This window comes from Erythrolamprus reginae, chromosome 4, assembly GCF_031021105.1.
Source record: "Erythrolamprus reginae isolate rEryReg1 chromosome 4, rEryReg1.hap1, whole genome shotgun sequence".
Lineage (NCBI taxonomy): Eukaryota > Metazoa > Chordata > Lepidosauria > Squamata > Dipsadidae > Erythrolamprus > Erythrolamprus reginae.
Genome location: NC_091953.1, coordinates 10,884,477 through 10,907,361, shown reverse-complemented (window position 1 = coordinate 10,907,361; position 22,885 = coordinate 10,884,477). Strand labels below are relative to the sequence as shown.

General features: G+C 43.1%; 1 protein-coding gene across 3 annotated transcripts in view; it reads right to left on the bottom strand.

Annotated features, from left to right (window-relative positions):
• The window catches only part of FAT3 (FAT atypical cadherin 3), a 699,023-nt gene extending 676,380 nt beyond the window's left edge, over positions 1–22,643 (bottom strand). For all 3 annotated transcript variants that reach the window (XM_070749626.1, XM_070749624.1, XM_070749625.1), the window contains exon 1: positions 22,373–22,643. The gene's annotated coding sequence lies outside the window, so the exon portion shown is untranslated. The remainder of the gene's footprint in view (positions 1–22,372) is intronic.
• Positions 22,644–22,885: the final 242 nt, after the last annotated feature.

Sequence of the window (22,885 nt, the reverse complement as noted above, 5' to 3'; positions counted from 1 at the left end):
GGCAGAAGGCGGTCTCGTAGATACCCTGGTCCCACCCATCTCACTATTAAGTTCTGAATCCAATTCCAACACGAGATGTAAACCAAACGGACGAGCGCGCTAGAAGCCGAACAACGGAACGAATGAAGCTCTGTGCAAAATTGCCTCTCTTTGTCCGAGCACGTCCTTCGGAGTGAAAAAACTCAACCCAATCCTTTTGCTTTATGGCCATCATGCAAATGAAGCAAGAAACCTGACTCATCACATCGGGAGTGAACTCAAGGTAGTGGGGCCACTGTCACATCGCAGTTAATAGCACGTCTTGCAAAGTACGACTTTGCTCTCGTCATAAATCTGCCGTCCGTTGGTTTTGCTGACTGGGCCTAAATTCAATAGCAAAAAGGGGCAAAATATTAACTGGAAAGGACACCATTCAGTTGAGGAGAAAGGCTGGATTATTCAGAAGGCATTGGGGGAGAGAGAGAGACAACCAGGAAATGTGGATTTGGCACAGAGACAAAAAACCTCGGCTTATGTTAATAAGATTGGCTTCCATTAACCTTCATGACACCTTCGTAGAGCGCTTCAGTAGCCATGGTGTTTGATTCCTAGGACAAGGCGTGCCTGTTACACACACACACACACAAACTCCACTTCTACTTGTGAGGCATGAAATATTAGAATATGTCAGCAAGCCAAAGTTTCTAACTCTTTTTATGAATAGAGACACCGAGGCCAAGGTGAAGGCATTATTTAGCAAAGGTGGGGGGGATTTTGCGCGTGACGAGTAGACCGGTGGGCAGATGGTATTCATTTGGTTCCACTGTGCTAAAATCAAATAATTTTGTTACCAAAAGTCATGAACATCACGCCGATCAAACTAGGCCTATTTAGAGACCTGAAGCTTGGCGTTCTCTCGCAATGGTCTCCCGAGATCCACGTACCCCCTCGCTCGGCTTGGCCAAGTGCCCGATGTGACATTTCTATTTTCTGCTCCCCCCTTGTAAAGCTGGGGAATTTTGGATGTCTTCCAAAGCTTGACACACAAAGAGGGGGGGGGAAATCCCTAATGTGACAAGACAAGGATGGGGGGGGGCTCTTTTGCATATGCAGAGCAGCAATTCTAACTCATGGTAATGAAATTCAGTCTCTAGACAAAAAAGTGGGGGCAGAATTAACAAGACATAAAGCATCGGAAAGTATGTTCTTCTGCCTTCGGGCCTCACCCTAAAACTTTTAAAAGAAACTTTTCCAATGTGCTTTCACAGCCAACTATCTGATGTGTCCCCCAAAACTACCAGAGGAAATATAGGGGCGAGGGGCGGCATACAAATCTAATAAATAATAATAATAATAATAATAATAATAATAATAATAATAATAATAATAATAATAAAATTATTATTATATTATTATTATTATCATTATTATTATCATTATGTCAATACAACACAGCAAACGAGATCACTATGCTGGATTTCGTATTTCATCACCAGTCGGGAGCTTCCCAAGCACCTAGGACTGCGTGATGTAGCGGCGAATTATGTTTGCCGATCCCAGTAAAGCGGCCTTTTGCAATTGACAGATGGAGGTTTTGTCAATTCCGATGGTTTTCAAATGTCCGCCAAGATCCTTTGGCAATGCGCCCAGCGTGCCAAGGACCACTGGGACCACTTTCACGGGTTTATGCCAGAGTCGTTGCAGCTCGATTTTTAGATCTTCATATTTCACTAATTTCTCTAGCTGCTTCTCCTCAATTCTGCTGTCCCCTGGGATTGCGATGTCGATGATCCATACTTTCTTTTTCTCCACAATCAGGATGTCTGGTATGTTATGCTTCAGAATTCGGTCAGTCTGAAGTTGGAAGTCCCACAGTAGTTTTGCTATTATTATTATTATTATATTATTATTATTATTATTATTATTATTATCATCATTATGTCAATACAACACAGCAAACGAGATCACTATGCTGGATTTCGTATTTCATCACCAGTCGGGCGCTTCCCAAGTACCTAGGACTGCGTGATGTAGCGGCGAATTATGTTTGCCGATCCCAGTAAAGCGGCCTTTTGCAATTGACAGATGGAGATTTTGTCAATTCCGATGGTTTTCAAATGTCCGCCAAGATCCTTTGGCAATGCGCCCAGCGTGCCAAGGACCACTGGGACCACTTTCACGGGTTTATGCCAGAGTCGTTGCAGCTCGATTTTTAGATCTTCATATTTCACTAATTTCTCTAGCTGCTTCTCCTCAATTCTGCTGTCCCCTGGGATTGCGATGTCGATGATCCATACTTTCTTTTTCTCCACAATCAGGATGTCTGGTATGTTATGCTTCAGAATTCGGTCAGTCTGAAGTTGGAAGTCCCACAGTAGTTTTGCTATTATTATTATTATTATTATTATTATTATTATTATTATTATTATTATTATTATTTATTAGATTTGTATGCTGCCCCTCTCCGTAGACTCGGGGCGGCTCACAACAATAATAAGAACAATATACGGTAACAAATTTAATAATGAAAAAACTAAAAAACCCTTATTTAAAAATAAAACATACACACAAACATACCATGCATAAAATATATAGGCCTGGGGAGAGTCTCAATTCCCCCATGCCTGACGGCAGAAGTTTACGAAAGGCAAGGAGGGTGGGTGCAATTCTAATCTCGGGGGGGAGCTGGTTCCAAAGGGTCGGGGCCGCCACAGAGAAGGCTCTTCCCCTGGGTCCCGTCAAACGACATTGTTTAGTCAACGGGACCCAGAGAAGGCCAACTCTGTGGGACCTAACTAGTCGCTGGGGATTCATGCAGCAGAAGGCGGTCCCGGTGATATTCTGGCCCGATGCCATGAAGGGCTTTATAGGTCATAGCCAACACTTTCAATTGTGACCGGAAACTGATCAGCAACCAATGCAGACTGCGGAGTGTTGGAGTAACATGGGCATATTTAGGAAAGCCCATGATTGCTCTCACAGCTGCATTCTGCACAATCTGAAGTTTCCAAACACTTTTCAAAGGTAGCCCCACGTAGAGAGAGTTACAGTAGTCGAGCCTCGAGGTGATGAGAGCATGAGTGACTGTGAGCAGTGACTCCCGGTCCAAATAGGGCCGCAACTGGTGCACCAGGCGAACCTGGGCAAACGTCCCCCTTGCCACAGCTGAAAGATGTTTCTCTAATGTGAGCTGTGGGTCGCCCATAATAATAATATATTAGATTTGTATGCCGCCCCTCTCCGAGGACTCGGAGTGGCTCACTTCATTACATATAAACATCTTCTCTCTATATAAACATCCTTCTTTCCAAAAAAAAAAAAAGAAGACTTTGGAAGGACCCATTACACCTGACAGAATAATTGGCGAGGCAGGGAACTTAGTAAGACGTTGAGAAAGGCTGTTCTCAAAGAACAGACGGGCACAGAGAATACTTCTTTAATTACCCAGTTCATCATACCTCACGTAATTCAGCAATCTGGATCCCTTGAGATAACGCAAGCTGCCGAGTCCAAAGACAACACGCTTAATGAAATACTCCAGTTCCTTTCAGATATTAATGCAGCCATACTTCACAATGGAACTGCTGGCAGAGAGCAAAGGTCTTCGAAGGAAGACTTTCCCCAAGTTTTCTGACTTGTTGGACCGGGAGGGAATGCTGCTTGTGCAAGTGGAGATGTGAGCGTATCCATCCATGCACTGCCTCCCGCTTCCGTGGCCAGATTCCAAATAGTTCAAGGTTTAGGCCGAAGCCATCATTTGGAGTTTGAGACTTTGGCCTGCCATAGTAGAATAGTGCAGTGGGTACTGAGAGAGGTGGTTTATTTTTTTTATTTTTTATTTATTTATTGTTAGAGTTGGAAGGGACTATGCGGGTCATCAAGTCAAACCCCCTGCCTAAGCAGGAACACTATAGCATCCCAGCCAAATGGCAGTCCAATTTCCTCTTAAAAATGTCCAGAGTATTGGAGTTCACAACGTCCGCTGGTACGTTGTTCCACTGGTTGATCGTTCTGACTGTCAGGAAGTTCTTCCTTATTTCCAGGTTGAATCTCTCCTTGGTCATCTTCCAGCCGTTGTTCCTCACCCGGCCCTCCGGTGCCCTGGAGAATAAAGTGATCCCCTTCTCTCTGTGGAAACCCCTCGTATACCTGTAGACTGCTATCATGTCCGCTCTGGCCCTCCTTTTCTCTAGGTTATCCATGCTCAGTTCCCGCAGTCTCTCTTCGTAAGTCTTGGTTTCTAGTCCCCTGATCATTTTGGTTGCTCTTTTCTGCACCTTCTCCAGAGTTTCAATGTCTTTTTTGAAGTGTGGTGACCAGAACTGAACACAGTACTCCAGGTATGGTCTTACCAGGGCATAGTAGAGTGGTATTAAGACTTCCCTGGTTGCATGAGAGGGAAGGTTTACTTATGGGACCGCCTTCTGATGCACAAATCCCAGTGACCAATAAGGTCCCATAGAGTTGGCCTTCTCCAGGTCCCGTCGACCAAACAATGTCGTCTGGCGGGACCTAGGGGAAGAGTCTTCTCTGTGGCGGCCCCGGCCCGCTGGAATCAGCTCGCTCCGGAGATTTGTACTGCCCCCACCCTCCTCGCCTTCTGCAAGACACTTAAGACCCATCTATGTTGCCAGGTATGGGGCAGCTATGCCCCCTTCTTCTCTGACCATTAAATGTTATGTATGGATGTGATTGAGTAGACTGACTGTTTTTTATATAATGGGATTTTAGTTACTGTTTTTTAACTATTAGATTTGTATACATATTGTTTGTATTGCATGTTGTGAGCCGCTCCGGGTCCTCGGAGAGGGGCGGCGTACAAGTCTAATAAATTGAATTGAATTGAGTTGAAGGTCACTAGCCACAACAAATTCCTTTCTTAGAGTCCAAGGTCATCCTTTGTTCTTCACCAGTGGATGTACCAAGGTCATCGGTGGAATTCCCACAACCAGACTGGTCCACGTGATGAACTTGTGGGCGTGGGAATGAGGGGTGAACCTTAATCTGGGTAGAGTACTGGAAAGGAAGTTAGTATTAGGATGGCTACAGTGCAACTAACATGGCTCTGTTAATAAATCGAACCTTGGATGAGATAAATGATCTGGAACTGATTTATTTCTCAGATTATATTTGGAGTGCTGAGACAAGGCCCAGATAGGGCCAAGGCCTGAGGAATTGGGGACCCTTGTTCTAAAGCAATATTTCTCATACAAAAAAGAACCCCTACAAATTTTTTTGTCCAATGGGACAGTAGATCGCTGGTGCACTTATTCTTTTTTGGATAAGTGTGATTGAACACACAAGGAATTTGTCTTTGGTGCATACGATCTCAGTGTACATAAAAGAAAAGATACATTTGGTTGTTGGTTACTACCTATAAAGCCCTTCATAGCACCGGACCAGGATATCTGCGAGACCGCCTTCTGCCGCACGAATCCCAGTGACCGGTCAGGTCCCACAGAGTTGGTCTTCTCCGGGTTCCGTTGACTAAACAATGTCGTCTGGCGGGACCCAGGGGAAGAGCCTTCTCTGTGACGGCCCCGACCTTCTGGAATCAGCTCGCTCCAGAGATTAGAACTGCCCCTACCCTCCTTGCCTTTCGTAAACTCCTTAAGACCCACCTTTGCCGTCAGGCATGGGGGAACTAAAACACCTCCCCCTTGCCCATGTTGTTTTGTTGATTGATTGACTGTGTGCCTGTTTTTTATATATACTGTTTTTTATGAGATTATTAATTTCAATTGGAACTGGATGGGTGGGCATTGGATTTGGTATTGTGTACTGTACTGTTTTTTATTATTGTTGTGAGCCACCCCGAGTTTGCGGAGAGGGGCGGCATATAAATCCAATAAACCTAAACCTAAACCTAAACCTAAAACCCACCTGTGTCGTCAGGCATGGGGGAACTGAGACATCTCCCCCTGCCTATGTAGTTTTAGTGCATGATATGACTGCGTGTATGTTTTTTATATTGGGGTTCTTTGCTTTTAGATTTTTAAATGTACAAGTGTTATTTTAGATTTTGAATTATTAGATTTGTCAATGTATATTGTTTTTGTCACTGCTGTGAGCCGCCCCGATTTTGCGGTGAGGGGCGGCATACAAATCTAATAAATAATAATAATAATAATTTGCCAAGAATCATGAGGTACATATCTTAATGATTGTCAGAGGGTACAAATAAGCAATCGGAGCAATCAATATTGATATAAATTGTAAGGATACAAGCAACAAAGCTACAGTTATACAGTCATTAGTGGGAGGGGATGGGTGATGGGAACGGTAAGATTAATAGTGCAAACTTTATAAATAGTTTGACAGCGTTGAGGGAATTATTTGTTTAGCAGAGTGAGGGCCTTTGGGAAAACACTGCTCTTGCATCTAGTTGTTGTGGTGTGCAGTGCTCTATGGCATTATTTTGAGGGTAGGAGTTGAAACAGTTTATGTCCAGGATGCGAGGGGTCAGTAAATATTTTCACAGCCCTCTTTTTGACTCATGCAGTACACAGGTCCTCAATGGAAGGCAGGTTGGCAACAATAGTTTTTTTTCTGCAGCGCCATTATAACTTTGAATGGTCACTAAATGGATTAAAGCCCTTCATGGCACCGGACCAGATTATCTCAGGGACCGCCTTCTGCTGCACGAATCCCAGCAACCAGTTAGGTCCCATAGAGTGGGTCTTCTCCGGGTCCCGTCAACTAAACAATGTCGTTTGGCGGGACGCAGGGGAAGAGCCTTCTCTGTGGCGGCCCCAACTCCCCCCAGAGATTAGAATTGCCCCCACCCTCCTCGCCTTTCGTAAACTTCTTAAAACCGACCTCTGCCATCAGGCATGGGGGAACTGAGATATTCTTTCCCCCTAGTCCTCTACAATTTACGCATGGTATGTCTGTATGTATGTTTGGTTTTTATAATAAGGGGCTTTTTAGTTATTTTAGTACTGGATTGGATTGTTACATGCTGTTTTTATCATTGTTGTTAGCCGCCCCGAGTCTACGGAGAGGGGCGGCATACAAATCCAATCAATCAATCAATCAATACTTCTTTTAATTTATACTCAACCTCTCCTCTCAGCATACATGGTTCTCTCTCCACCAATTTATGCACAATACGAATCCTAAATGGCTTATGTTGAAGGACCAAGTCCGACTCATTTAAATAAAAAATACTGAGAATTTATTTTTGCAATACCATCGCTATCTAATTCTCTATCCAAAGTACATTTCCCATTACGGGTTATTTCTATCGCAAACTGCAGCCAAAACCAGCATTATTTTAAGCAAGATCAGGTTAAGCCAACCCTAGAATTTGTGGAAATCCATACTGCTGAAAAACAGGGATTTGGGGGAAGTTTTAAGGCTATTTTTAGCGCGTGTGGAAGAAAACTATGAAATGGAGACAAATTTTGGTGAGGGTGAGGCTGCTTTGCAAAAATAGCAGAGGGTTTAAAAAAAAAAAAATACAGGCCGAGAATTTTTCCCCCTCTATTTAAAAAAAACCCTTAAAGCACGTTTATACACGCCAAGCTTTACTTTTTCTCAAAATACCCTGCAGAAAATATTACATCATGATATTCTCTCGCAGGTATTCTTAGGAGCACAGCTGGCTCCAGCAGCGAAAATAGCAAGAGATTTCCCTTTCAAGCATTTAAATTAACTGTTTTTCCTAGTTCTCTTAGAGGATTACAATTTATCAAGCCCTTCATCCAATCCATCCTGTCTCTTTACAGCAAACCCACCAGGGACTGCAAGAAAACTCTTAGCTTAAAACCATTTGGTAGCTTTAGGTTATCGTCCATCATAATTTTCTTTTAACCACCTGGCAGGTAATATATGCCCTGGGGCAGGGGTATCAAACCTGATTTCATTGAGGGCCACATCAGGGTTTTGTTTGACCTCGGAGGGCCAGGGTAGACATCGATGTCACTCATGTCTGAGGCAACTGTGGTGACCTAAGCCCTCTGCCAGCGAAAATGGGCTCCCCACCTTCATTTTCGGCTGCAACATCCTCCTGCCATCCTCTGCCAGCAAAAATGGAGCTTGCCAGGGCTGCCTGTGGCCCTCTCCAGCTCCATTTTCCCTGGCAGAGGCACCTGCGGGCTAGGTCTAATAGCAATAACAATAGCATTTAGATTTATATACCGCTTAGAAACATAGAAACATAGAAGACTGACGGCAGAAAAAGACCTCATGATCCATCTAGTCTGCCCTTATACTATTTTCTGTATTTTATCTTAGGATGGATATATGTTTATTCCAGGCATGTTTAAATTCAGTTACTGTGGATTGACCAATTCTGCTGGAAGTTTGTTCCAAGCATCTACTAGTCTTTCAGTAAAATAATATTTTCTTACGTTGCTTTTGATCTTTCCCCCAACTAACTTCAGATTGTGTCCCCTTGTTCTTGTGTTCACTTTCCTATTAAAAACACTTCCCTCCTGGACCTTATTTAACCCTTTGACATATTTAAATGTTTCGATCATGTCCCCCCTTTTCCTTCTGTCCTCCAGACTATGCAGATTGAATTCATTAAGTCTTTCCTGATACGTTTTATGCTTAAGACCTTCCACCATTCTTGTAGCCCATCTTTGGACCCATCCAATTTTGTCAATATCTTTTTGTAGGTGAGGTCTCCAGAACTGAACACAGTATTCCAAATGTGGTCTCACCAGCACTCTATATAGCGGGATCATAATCTCCCTCTTTCTGCTTGTTATACCTCTAGCTATGCAGTCAAGCATCCTACTTGCTTTCCCTACCGCCTGACTGCACTGTTCACCCATTTTGAGACTGTCAGACATCCCTACCCCTAAATCCTTCTGTTCTGAAGTTTTTGCTAACACAGAACTGCCAATACAATACTCAGATTGAGGATTCCTTTTCCCCAAGTGCATTATTTTACGTTTGGAAACATTAAACTGCAGTTTCCATTGCTTTGACCATTTATCTAGTAAAGCTAAATCATTTACCCTATTACAGACGCCTCCAGGAATATCAACCCTATTGCACACTTTAGAGTCATCGGCAAATAGGCAAACCTTCCCTACCAAACCTTCCCCTATGTCACTCACAAACATATTAACAAGAATAGGACCCAGAACAGACCCTTGTGGCACACCGCTTGTAACCTGTCTCTGCTCAGAATACTCGCCATTAATAACTCTCTGATGTCTACGCTTCAGCCAGCTGCAAATCCATTGAACTATCCAGGGATTAAGACCAATCTTCACTAATTTATCTATCAGCTCTTTATGTTGAACAGTATCAAAGGCTTTGCTGAAGTCCAGATAGGCAATATCCACACCACCACCTTGATAGTGCTTTTACAGCCCTAAGTGGTTTACAGAATTGGCATATTGTCCCCCAAAAACCTCATTTTACTCACCTCAGAAGAATGGAAGGCTGAGTCAACCTTGAGCCAGTGGTGACATCTGAACTGATGAACTACAGCAAGCAGTTAGCTGAAGTAGCCTGCAGTGCTCCACTCTAACCACTGCGCCACCACAGCTCTAAGCAACCTTTAGGCCAGATCTGACCCCCTGGGCCTTACGTTTGATACCCTTGCCTTGGGGATACCATGTACAGGTACTCCTACACTTACAACCTTTCGTTTAATGACTGTTCAAAGTTACAACAATACCAAAAAGTGGCTTTATGACTGTTTTTCATACTTACGATCCTTGAAACCATCAGCGTGGACACATGATCGAAATGTGGATATTTTGCAACTGGTACGTATTTATGATGGTTGCAACTTTTGTGACCTTCCGGGTGAGAAAGCTAGATTCACTTAACAACCATGTCACTAACTTAACAACGACAGGAAAGAAAGGTCATAAAATGAAGCAAAATCCCCTTAACAACGGTCTCACTTAGGAACAGAAATTTTGGGCTTAATTGTGGGTCCTATAGATAGTCCTTGACTCGTGACCACAAATAGGCCCAGAAAATATTATTGTTAAGAGGTATAGTCATTAAATGAAGCATCACGTGACTACACCTGATTTTACCATCTTTTTCAAGCACAGATAGTTAGTTAAATAAGATATTAAAAACTCCCAGTTTCACCACTGACTTGACTCTGGGGTACTACAACGATTATAAATATGAGTTGTGTGCCAAGCACTCAGATTGCAATCACAAGACTGCGAGGACAACACTGAAACACTATAAATACAACACTACAATGCTTGTGAGTCACCTTTTTCAGCGCCATCGTAACTTCAACTGGTCATAAATCAAAGAATACTTGTATAGTTTGTTCTGTATTTCCTGTTAATCCTACAACCAGGTTAATAGTATTTGGCACTTAGGTCTCTGTAGACCCCACCTTTTTGTCTGTTTATCTATGCCTATCACTTTTGTGTAGATATTAAACTGGAACTCTTGAGGATATCACTAGGAGGCTGATGGCTTCGGGCTTAACTAGCTTCAGCCATCAAATTCCAAGTCAGCAAGCAATTCTTTTTACTTGTCCCTAAAGTCAACAATGGGTTGATTGAACCACCTGAAATTAATTTTAAACCCAAAGTCTCCTTGATTAAAAAAAAGAGAGACTGGAGGATTGGGGTTTAGCCTGTTTGGATGAAAATGTACTCCATCTGATCCCACAGTTCGAAAGCCTCTGTGTCAGCGAACCAAATAGCACCTGTGAGTTCTAGTTTCACCTTGGGTATGAAAGCTGGTTAGTGACTTTGGTCTAATCATCGGGAGACTGTGAATTCCAGGAATGAAAACCAGCTGCATGACTTTGAGTTAGATGTTCTACCATCTTAGCCCATCACACCTCACAGGGCTATTGTGGTGGGGGAAATAAAGAGGGGGGAAGGAGTTTTGTGTGTGTTCACCATACAATATTTGAATTATTATACATTATTTATAATTGAATTAATTGCAAACTTCAATTTATAAATAGAGTCCGCAAAGAGCTGAACGGCCTACAAGTCGCATTAATAAATAAATTATAAATAAATAAAATTATTGAATTATTTATAAAACTAATAAAGGCAGTATAGAAATAAATACATAAATCTTTGTCACCACTGTGTTCAGGGTTTTCTTCTACCTAACATAACCTCCAGGATGCTAACATGAGGCCAAGAACACGTTATGTCTGCATAGAAAGATATGCAGTAGTTATCAACAGCTTCTGCACACAATCAATGACTTCCGTTTGATCATTTCAAACTAACATAATTTAGGACCTGATGATCTCATGGTCTACTCTACTTCAAGATCTGCGAGACCGCCTTCTGCTGCATGAATCCCAGCGACCGGTTAGGTCCCACAGAGTTGGCCTTCTCCGGGTCCCGTCGACTAAACAATGTCGTCTGGCAGGACCCAGGGGAAGAGCCTTCTCTGTGGCGGCCCCGACTCTATGGAACCAGCTCCTGCTGGAGATCAGGACTGCCCCCACCCTCCTTGCCTTTTGTAAACTTCTTAAAACCCACCTCTGCCGTCAGGCATGGGGGAACTGAGACATCTCCCCTTGCCTATGTAATTTTATGTATGGAATGTTTGTGTGTATCCTTTTATATAAGGTTTTTTTAGGTTTTTTAATGTAAAATTGTTATTTTAGATTTTAATATTAGATTTGTTATTGTACATTGTTTTTGTCACTGCTGTGAGCCACCCCGAGTCTGCGGAGAGGAGCGGCATACAAATCTAATTAATAATAATAATAATAATAATAATAATAATAATAATAATAATAATAATAAAGATGCTCAACTTTCTCCTTTTTCAAAAGGAGTCTAGATTTCCTTCTTTAGCCTAACCTTTTCAAGTGACAAGCATAATTGTATGCCAAGGCACCCAGAATGTTGTTAGACTTACTGCCAAAGTGGTACCTATTTATCTACTCACATTTGCATGCTTTCAAACCGCAACTATTTTTAACTATTTAGGTTTTCCATCAGCAGAACATAACGATGGACCACTACGTGAATGAAATGCAAAATATAAACCCAATCGATCAATAAAGGCAGAGGCTCAGACAGGTTTATGTAAACACTTTAAATCCTGTTGATCACTTTGTGCATGACTCCACCAGTGCAATAGCAATAGCATTTAGACTTATACACCGCTTCACTGTGCTTTAAGAGCCCTCTCTGTTTGTAAACAAATTGCCCCAAACAATCTGGGTTCTCATTTTACCGACCTTGGAAGGATGGAAGGCTGAGTCAACCTTGAGCCTACTGAGATTCAATCTGCCAAACTGCTGGCTTAAATTTCAACTGAGGCCACATGTATACCTATCATTTATTTTACAGCATTAACCTCAATCCATGAGCTCTAACGCAGATATTTTACTAGGTTGAACACCTTGTACATATATGTCCTGTACCTTAAAGCATTAGTGCACTCCACAGGGTTCTTTTTGAGAGCTGCTAGTAAAATGTCTTGGCACAAGTTTGACATGAAAATTAGACGACAGTGTCTTTTTAGCCAGCGTTTAAATGCTTTGGAATTAGCAGATTTCAAAAAGAAGTGTGGGGGTTTTTTTGCGTCTTCCATGGTGCTACTCAATTTGTCAAAATGGCAGACAAAACACAGCCCTTCACTTTAAAAAAAGAACAATGTCCTGTCTCTTGCACAAAGCTTGTTGTTGTATCCATGCCACTAGTGGTAATCACATATGGTTCCTTAACATTTTAATTTGGAGCAAGAGAACAGGAACAACTTTTGTTTGTCCACGTTTGCAAACTACTCCAGAAGGTTGGGCGTCATGTGATGTATCTATCGCGACTCCCCCCCCCCATTAAACCTGGGGTGGGCGTGGTCAGCGTGTGATGCATCCGGCCTGCGGGCCATAAGTTTGACAATCCTGTTTTGCTTATGTATTTATTTGCTTATTTAGTCAAGTACGTATTGGTAGCATACAAAGATATAACAATGTTTATATACGGGATATTGGTAAAGAGAAACATTAGGACAGGGGACGGAAGGCACGCTGGTGCACTTATGCACACCCCTTACTGACCTCTTAGGAATTGCGTGAGGTCAACAGTGGATAGTCTAAGGGTAAAGTTTTGAGGGTTAGGTGATGATACTACAGAGTCAGGTAATGAGTTCCACGCATTAACTACTCGCTAGCTAAAGTCATATTTCCTATTGTTGAGTTTGGAGCGGTTAACTTTGAGTTTGTATCTGTTGTGTGCCCGTGTATTGTTGTGATTGAAGCTGAAGTAGTCGTTCACAGGAAGGACGTAGCAGATGATTTTATGGGCTGTGCTTAGGTCATGTTTAAGGTGACGTACTTCTAAGCTTTCTAAGCCTAGGATTTCAAGTCTGGTGGTGTAGGGTATTCTGTTGCGCGTGGAGGAGTGGAGGGCTCTTCTTATGAAGTATTTCAGGACATTTTCTAATGTATTTATGTCCGAAATGTGGTATGGGTTCCAGACAGATGAGATGTATTCAAGGATTAGTCTGGCAAAAGTTTTGTCAGACTGTTCTGTCAGGCTCTCTGGTAGAATCCTCCCGAAAATTCAAAGGTACAAATTTCAGACAGACACACATTTGAAAATTCAAAACAATGTTCTTTATAACGAAAATTCAAATAAACTAAGCCCTCTTTTTGTATAGCAAAGAGCACTGGTCTCCAAACAACCTGGCAATTTGTACAAGTCCCTTATCAGTTCTGTGATACTTAGCTTGCAGCTGTCAGGCAATTCACAGTCCTTCTTCTTTCACAAAGTGAAACACACTTTGCTCTGGTTTAGTTTCAAAGTGGGGAAAAATCAACACACAAAAGTCAAAGTCAGCAAGACAGGCACGAAACACAACGATCAGATAATCCTCCACAATGGCCAAACTCACACGCTGCTATTTATAGCAGCCTCACTAATTACCACAGCCCCACCCAACCACAGGTGACCTCATTTTCTTTGATAATAATCTCTCAGTTGTTGCTGCCTATGCATCGCTCTCCGCATGCGTGGCTGTATAATTAACTCTTGTTCCGAATCCAAGGAGAAGATAGATAATTGATCTCCTTCTGAGCTGTCTGCCACACTCTCTTCCTCCCTGTCACTCATGTCTTCTTGGTCAGAGGAGCCTTCATCAGCAGATTCCACCGGGAGCAAAACAGGCTTGCAGCATGTGGATGTCTCCCCCACATCTATATTCCTTGGGGCAGGAGCTGGGCCAGAGCTAACCACAACAGTATGCTCTGGTTAGTAGTATGATATTACCGGAGAAGAAGCTACGTAGGAATAGGTTAACAGCTTAGAACCTCAAGCAGGAGCCTATTCATTTGGAAAGGGTGTCCTATTTTTGAGCCATATCAACAGACATCCATTAAAGGTTTTGACCCTAAGAGAGGCATAGATATCCTGGTGAAATTCAATGGAAAGACAAATGAGTCTGTTAATCCCTCTGGCTGTCTTTCGCACCATCCATCATCTTATTTTCCCTGATCAATGTCTCTGACATTCTGCAATAGAAAAAATGCATGGTAATATACAACGATTGGGTTTCCACGAACATACAGGACTGGAATCTTAACAGTGATGTTTTACACATATCAATTTTATGCCATTTACATTTGGTTCTCTATACTTGTACAAAGCTTCACAGGACAACTTAGCAACTGCTCGAACTTACAATGGCGCTGAAGAAAATGGAGATTGGTGACGGGTTCGCACACACAGGGAAACACTACAACTGTCATTAAGTGTGAAAAACAGTCACATGTCACTCTTTTTTCAGTGCCGTTGTAAAAACTCAGAACCGTCACTGTATGAAACTGTCGTTAAGTCGAGGACAAGCTGTCCCTGTGGACTAGAGTGCCTTCCGTCCCCATCCTATTGCTCTCCTATATCTCGTATACCTTTCTTCTATTCCTATATCTCTTCTTCTATTCCTTCATTGATATGTTCTATTCCTATATCTTCTCTTCTCTTCTTTCTTAGATATATTTTACTATGAGTATATCCTCGTCATCATGTATTTATTACCTCCGGAACCGCCTGCTACCGCACGAATCCCAGCGACCGATAAGGTCCCACAGAGTGGGCCTTCTCCGGGTCCCGTCGACTAAACAATGTCATTTGGCGGGGAAGAGCCTTCTCTGTGGCGGCCCCGGCCCTCTGGAACCAACTCCCCCCGGAGATTAGAACTGCCCCCACCCTCCCTGTCTTTCGTAAACTACTCAAGACTCATTTATACCGCCAGACATGGGGGAGTTGAGATAGCTCTTCCCCCTAGGCCATTACAAGTTATGCATGGTATGTTTGTGTGTATGTTTGGTTTTATAACAGGGGTTTTTAGTTGTTTTTTTATTATTGGATTGTACATGTTGTGTTTATTATTGTTGTTAGCCGCCCCGAGTCTACGGAGAGGGGTGGCATACAAATCCAATAAATAATAATAATAATAATAATAATAATAATAATAATAATAATAATAATTATTATTATTATTATTATTATTATTATTATTTAATTATTATTATTATTATTTTACTATGTCTATACCCACTAAAACCCTCATTGTGTATTGGACAAAATCAATAAATAAAATAAAATAAGATCTCATTTAGCCATAAATCAGAATGGTTGAATTCTCCTGATGCAAAATAGCCAAAGCAGCATCTGTTTCTTTTCTGGACTTGAAGACAAGGCTGGACTTTTTTGGCTGTCGTATTTTTTTTTTAACAGAAACATTGCAATCAGCTCTTTTTGAATCCTTAGGTATGCTTTCCCCTGCTAAATTTGGTCAAACCGTCTTTACAACCGTTGCAAGGCTGTGCCAGGAGTCATGTGAATCATCATTCATGAAGTCAGTGGCGGGCGGAAGAAAGAAGCCCTAGTCGAAAACGCCAGCAAGCAGAAGCCAGAATTGAAGCGGGATGAAATGTTTTGACAGCAAACTGCTGCCCCCCTCCCAAAACACACACACACACGCACACACAAAGTTTGGCAAAGCAAGTGAAGAGAGAAGAAACGATGTGGGACTTTCTCCAAGTGCGCTCGTGTTTTTGTTTTTTTTAAGCAGTTGAGTTTGGTTGAGTTACTTGGGGCAGCTTTCAGGGGCTTTTCCTGGTCCGTTTTCCCCCCCTCTCTTGCATTTGCAGTCATTTTAATTGGATTTGGAAAGCAAGGATGCCAATCATTAGGGATGCCCTGGACCATAAAATGGAAGACACAAAGAAATCACCTTTGGATTTGGCGGCAGTGGGAGAAAGAACAGGATCTGCACCGCTGTCATCTGGACCTCTATGACTGTCTGGGTTGGTTCTGCAACCCAACAAGACCTGATACAGAATTCAGAGGATAATCAGAACTGCAGAAAAAACAATTGCTGCAAACCTGCCTTCCATTGAGGACCTGTAATACTGCACGAGACACTACACTCACTACAGAGCACAACCAAGACAACTAGTCACAATGATGATGATGATAATAATAATAATTAGTAGTAGTAGTAGTAGTAGTAATGATAATATATATATTAATATATATTAATTATATATACTGTATATATAATCTAATAAATATATATTAATATATTCAACCGCAACAACACAAGAGCACGCAACAGATTCAAACTTAATATTAACCGCTACAAACTTGACTGTAAAAAATATGACTTTAACAATCGAGTTGGAATAAAGTACATGGATAGATAAAAAGAAGAATTAAAAATGCACAATAGTAGTATGGTTAGGATTTAATTCTTGTCTTTGTACTTTGCTTAGATATGAAGTTTATGGGTTTTTTTCATAATAAGGTAACATAAAATCTCTTCTTTTCACTTAAAGTAATAGGTTGACTTAACATATTAATAATGTATTCTTTTTTCTGTAATGCAATTTGACTTCTTGAACAAGCGGGATATTTGCAACCCCAATTTTATGTTAAATGTGTGTTTGTATGTTTGTCAATTTTAAGAAAATCAATAAAGTTTATTAAAAACAAACAATCGAGTTGTCAAAGCGTGGAACTCATTACCAGACTCAATAGTGTCAACCCCTAACCCCCAACATTTCTCCCTTAGACTCTCCACAATTGACCTCTCCATGTTCCTAAGAGGTCAGTAAGGGGCGTACATAAGTGCACCAGTGTGCCTTTCGTCCCTTGTCCAATTGTCTTTCCTTTATCTCATATATCATATATATTTTCTTCCTTTCATATATCTTCTCCTCTATTTTATATTTTTCTTTCTATATATATATTACCTCATGTCTATTGTCTTCTATATGTATTGTGTATTGGATGAAATAAACGAATAAAAATAAATAAAATAAATAGATTTGTATGCCGCCCCTCGAAGACTAAGGGCGGCTCACAACAACAATAAACAATGCAATGCAAATCTAATGATTAAAAACTATAGCTAAAAAATGATTGAACAGTTTCTTCCCAAACGCCATCACTCTGCTAAACAAATAATTCCCTCAACATTGTCAAACTATTTACTAAGTCTGCACTACTATTACTACTAGTTTTTTCTCATCATTCCTATCACATTTCTTCCCACATATGACTGTACGACTGTAACTTGTTGCTTTTATCCGTAAGATTTTTATTAATATTGATTGTTTCTTCGTTGCTTATTTGATCCCCGTGACAATTATTAAGTGTTGAACCCCATGATTCTTGACAAATGTATCTTTTTCTTTTCTGCACACTGAGAGCATCTGCACCAAAGACAAATTCATTGTGTGTTCAATCACACTTGGCCAATAAAGAATTCTATTCTATTCCCCCCATAGCAAGGGGTTTCCAACTTTTAAGTTGACTTAAGTTGAAGTCCACATGTCATAGAAGAGCCAACTTTGCCTACCCCGCTCTAGACCAGCGGTTCTCAACCTGGGGGTCGGGAGCCAGGAATAGGTTCCAGTTTACGCTAACTGGTGCGCCGTCCCAGTAGGGAAATCTGGGATGTGCACACAGCTGCATGTCCCCGGTGCATGGATGTGCACTCCGCATGAGATTTGGCTTCTGCACATGCGCAGCAAGCTAAGTTTTGTGTGAGGATGCAAAAATATTGGTGGAAATCGCTGAAATCTCATTGGCGCACGCATCCTCTCAAAATATTTCGCTTGCTGCACATGTGCAGAAGCCAAATCTCACGCCGACAGACGCCCACGATGGCCTCGGAGGGCACACCATTATCACCAAAGACAAGCAGCCCTTCACTGGTTGGGACCCCTTTGGGGGCCAAATGACCGTTTCACAGGGGTCGCCTAAGACCATGGAAAAAGACAAATTTCCCACCACGGAACATATTTTTATAATCCAACCAATCAGGCGTTTACAGTGGGTGTGTCCCTCTGACCTCCCTGCCAATCAGCTTAAAGCTCTGTTGGGAGAATGGGCGCTAGACTTATGGTTGGGGGCCACCACACCATGAGGAACTGTATTAAGGGGTCACGGCATTAGAAAGGTTGAGAACTACTGCTCTAGACTTAAAACCTGCAACCCCTGGATGCATCCCACGGCAGCTGCCATTATGCCGGCCCAAGACAACTGTTTTGCTTCAGACAACCTTTGTGGATAGTTTTATCTATCCGTCTGTGTGTCTGTCTGTCTGTCTGTCTATCTAGAATTATATGCCGCCAAATCCCATAGGAGTCACAACAATAAAGTTTAAGTTTAATTGGATTTGTATGCCGCCTCTCTCTGAGGACTCGGGGCGGCTCACAGCATATATAAAAGACATAACAATACAATAGATCCAATTAATACAATTAAAATCTTAAAAAATTCTAAAAACTAAAACAGTATAAGTCAATTAAAACATTAGTAACAGTAAAAAAAACCTTAATCTAAACAATACAGTCATACCATCATATACAGCAACCGAATGTTTCATCTCCCCATTCATTCATTCTTCTCTCTCTCTCTCTTTCTCTCTTTCTTTCTCTAAGTTGACTGAACCTCAAGACTAGACATCCAAAGAGAAAACTGTACTGTAGCTTTATTCAAGTCTGAGCCCCTTTAAGCCAGAATTTTACCCAGATCACTGCCATCTGGAAAGCTAGTTATTTTAGGAGGGGGTAGGAGAGAGAGAGAGATGCTCCCCCCTTTCTGATAGGGAATTTTATCCAAGTTGGAAAGGGATGGAAGTGGAGGTTTCTCTGGAGACTCTTTCTGCTAAAATCATTAACCGTAGGAAAGACTATACTGTACTATATAGGATATTTTACCTTGTGCCTACAACACCACGCAGTGCTGAAAGAGCAGGGAATCTGCAGAGCTTATGCAGCTCGGTCTGGTTTTCCCTGGCTCTCCGGCGGAGGGAATGGGTCTTTCTTACCCTCATCTTGGAGAGTTGATGATGGATATACTGTACATGTTATGTGACATTACTTGCCCGGTGCATGGTCATCCTTTTATAGATTTGACAAGTCTACTACATGCAGTATTGAGGGGCGCTCTGAGAGTGTGTTCACACAACACACTTGACTTGGTGAAGGAAGGAACAGCCAGCCTGTTGAGCTTGGAAATAAACCCAACCAAGGTGAGCCATGGAAGCCACATAAGCCCAACCACCCCAACCATGTGAACTCAACCAAGAACAATCCAAAGCACACAAGCTCAACCAAGAACAACCCAAATCACATAAGCACAACCAAGGAAGAACAACCCAAATCACATAAGCCCAACCAAGGACAACAACCCAAACCATGTAACCAAGGACAATAACCCAAACCACGGAAGCACAACCAAGGATAACAACCCAAACCAAGGAAGCTCAACCAAGAACAATCCAAATCACATAAGCATAACCAAGGAAGAACAACCCAAACCATGTAAGCCCAACCAAGGACAACAACCCAAACCACGTAAGCCCAACCAAGAACAACCCAACCCAAACCACAGAAACCCAACCAAGACCAACCCAAACCACAGAATCGCAACCAAGGACAACAACCCATTACCCTGTAAACCCAACCAAGGACAACAACTCAAACCACAGAAGCCCAACCAAGAACAACCCAAACTACGTAAGCTCAACCAAGGATAACCACCCAAACCAAAAGACAACTTAAGCGGGACCAAAGACAGCAACCCAAACAATGTAAGCCCAACCCAGGAAGAACAATCCAAACCAAGAAAGCCCAACCAAGGAACAACAACCAGAGCCACCTAAACCCAACCCAGATTTAACAACTCCCAGTCTTGCAGGTTGTGAGTTTTTTCTGTGCCACTTGAGTAAGAGGACCAGACCTATACCCTTTCCAGAGTCACGTTTACTTATAGTTAAAATACAAATACTGACCCCCAAGTGAAGAGATGGGGGGGGGGAATGAAAAGTCTGCCTAACTCCGCAGAAGCTGCATCTAAAAGCTTAAGAGAAGCCCCCTTGCGCTCTGCACCTGCTCAGGGACCCCGCGGTCTCCAAAGTTTGACATCCTCGGGTCTGGCAAGTCTTCCGTTTCAAATCAAAAGCCCCCATATCTCAACCTCGCCCTCCTCCTCCCATCCAAACCTCACCCCCCCGCCGACAGGACGGGAGACACCGGATCCTAATTATCAACGGTAGGGAAGGGAGTAAAAAAAGGAGGGGGGGATAATCTAAATTGTTAATTCAAGGGAGCTCCGGTTACAATCGCCTCTCCAAGCTTTTCTCTCCATCTCTCTCTCTCTCTCCGCGCGACTCCCGCGGGGAATTTTCCGGTAAATGAACATTGCTCTTCGCATCCCCGGCGGGAGCTGCAGCCCGTCTGAACTCTTCCGCAACCTCCGCATCCCCGGGGAAACCCCAACCGCCTACGCTCCCCCCACCCCCCGCCAAAAATAAAATCTCCCACCCCAGGCGCGCAAGGTAGCCAAGCCGCTCGCTCGCTCGCCAAGACAGCCAGCCTGCAGGGATTTGCCACCGTGGGAATCACGGCTATCTCTCTCCAGTCCGATCTCCACCAACCCCACCACCCAAAAAAAATTCGGCCGTGCAATTTATTTATTTATTTGCATGCTGGATTTATTCTCCACCTCCACCCCCGGGAAAATAAATAAAAAAGGACGACAGCGGGAAGGAAGAGATGCTCTTCCCTTCCTTGCAAAAGCCCCCAGCGCCCGGGGGCTGCCGCGTTTGGAGACCCCCGGCCAAGGCGAAAAATGCAAGCCGTGCGTAATCGGCTCCCTCTCCCCATTCCTTGCAGCTCTCCGCTCCTTACCCGGGATGGAAGTCAAAGCCCTTCCCAAGCTTCCAGGGCGCGCGCAATCCGCTTTGCACCTTGCAATGCAATGCAAAAAAAATATCTCCGGAGTTGGGTTGGGGTCTTTTTTTTTTTTGCAAAGAGCAGCGAGCAAAGGAAAAGCAGCCAGCCAGCTAACAACCTGCTTAGTAGTAGTAAGAACTACAGCGCTGCTTTATTGGGGACGGCCGGGTGGATTCGGGGAGGGGGGGGAAAGAGGGAAAGTGGGGGGGGGGAGAGAGAGAGGAGACGTCTTGGAAAAAAACCCCGCGAGAACTTTTCTTCCTCCGAGGAACCGCCGTTCTTACAAGTTGCAAAGGAAAAGCAGAAGTCCAAAAAAAAAAAAAAGACAAAAGCCCAGCAGCGCAGCTCGGTTCGGTCCGGTCCGGCTCCTAATCCTAGCCACCCATCACAATTTAAAACGCGGTGGACCAGGAGCTCCGACGCTTCCCACGCCTGCAGCGGGGGCTGGGGGGGGGTTTCCCCACCGACCCCAAAACAGCGTTAATGATGATGATGATGATGGTAATAATAATTATTAATATTAATATTATTATTATTATTATTATTATTATTATTAATAGCGCCGCCCAGTCCGTAGAGTTGGGTGGCCTATAAATAAATAAATAAATAAATCAAACAAATAAATAAATAAATAAGGTGGTGACATTTTCAATGTCCCGTCGACTGAGTTTCATGTTTAATGAATAAAAGTAATAATAATCATGATGGTGATATCTATGATGCATTTTTTCAATGTCCACTCGACTTGAGTTCCATGTTTAATGAATAAAAGAAGTAAAATGTTGATATTTAGGATGCATTTTTAAAAAAATGTCCAGTAGACTTCAGTTCCATGTTGAATGAATAAAAGGAATAAAATAATAATAGTGATGATGATGATGATGATGATATATGTGATGCATTTTTTAAAATGCCCAGTTGACTTGAGTTTCATATTGAATGAATAATAATAATAATAATAATAATAATAATAATAATAATAATAATAATAAACTCAAGAAAGCAAAAAAGGCAAACTTTGCAAAAAAACCCCAAAAAACTATCGGTCCCACCACGTCTCCCATCATCCACCGCCCGCCTTCCCCGCGCGCTTTCCGGGCCGGCTCCAAAAGAGAGAGAGATCCGCGGCGCGCGCGCCTTTTCCACCACCCCAACCGCCGAGGAGAAATCGCGCATTTCCCAAGCAAGGAAGCAAGCAAACATCCAAAGGCGAACACGCACCCTTTCTTTCTTTCCTTCTTTCCTTCCTTCCAAGCCGGTGGTTGGAATCAGCTCCGGAGCTGGGCAGCCGCTTCCCTGCTTACTAAGGTATCCATGGACCGAAAGGCGCCGGGAAGAGGAGGAAGAAAAAGCCGGGAGAGTCCAAGCGCCTCCGCCGGTGCTGTTGCAGCGGGAGCGGCGGCGGCGGCGGCTCTTCTCCTTCCCTTCGCCTTCCCGAGGCAACGCGGGACTGGAGCCGCGCGGAGTAGCGCCGGCGGTAGCAACTCCTGACTCAGGGGGCCTCCGAAGGGAGGAGGAGGAGGAGAAAGGGGGCGAAAAGGGGGGGGGGGAAAGGCGATTCCCAACCGGCGATGCTGAGCACAGCGCAGCCTACCGGGAGGCGGAGGCAGCCAAGCGCCGGCAGCAGCAGCAGTAGCAGCGAGGTTTCCCGAGCGGAGACTGAATGAAGCCCGCGTGGAGCTCGCGGCTGCCCGTCCCGATTTGCGCGCAAGAGCGCCACGACTCGAGGAAGCG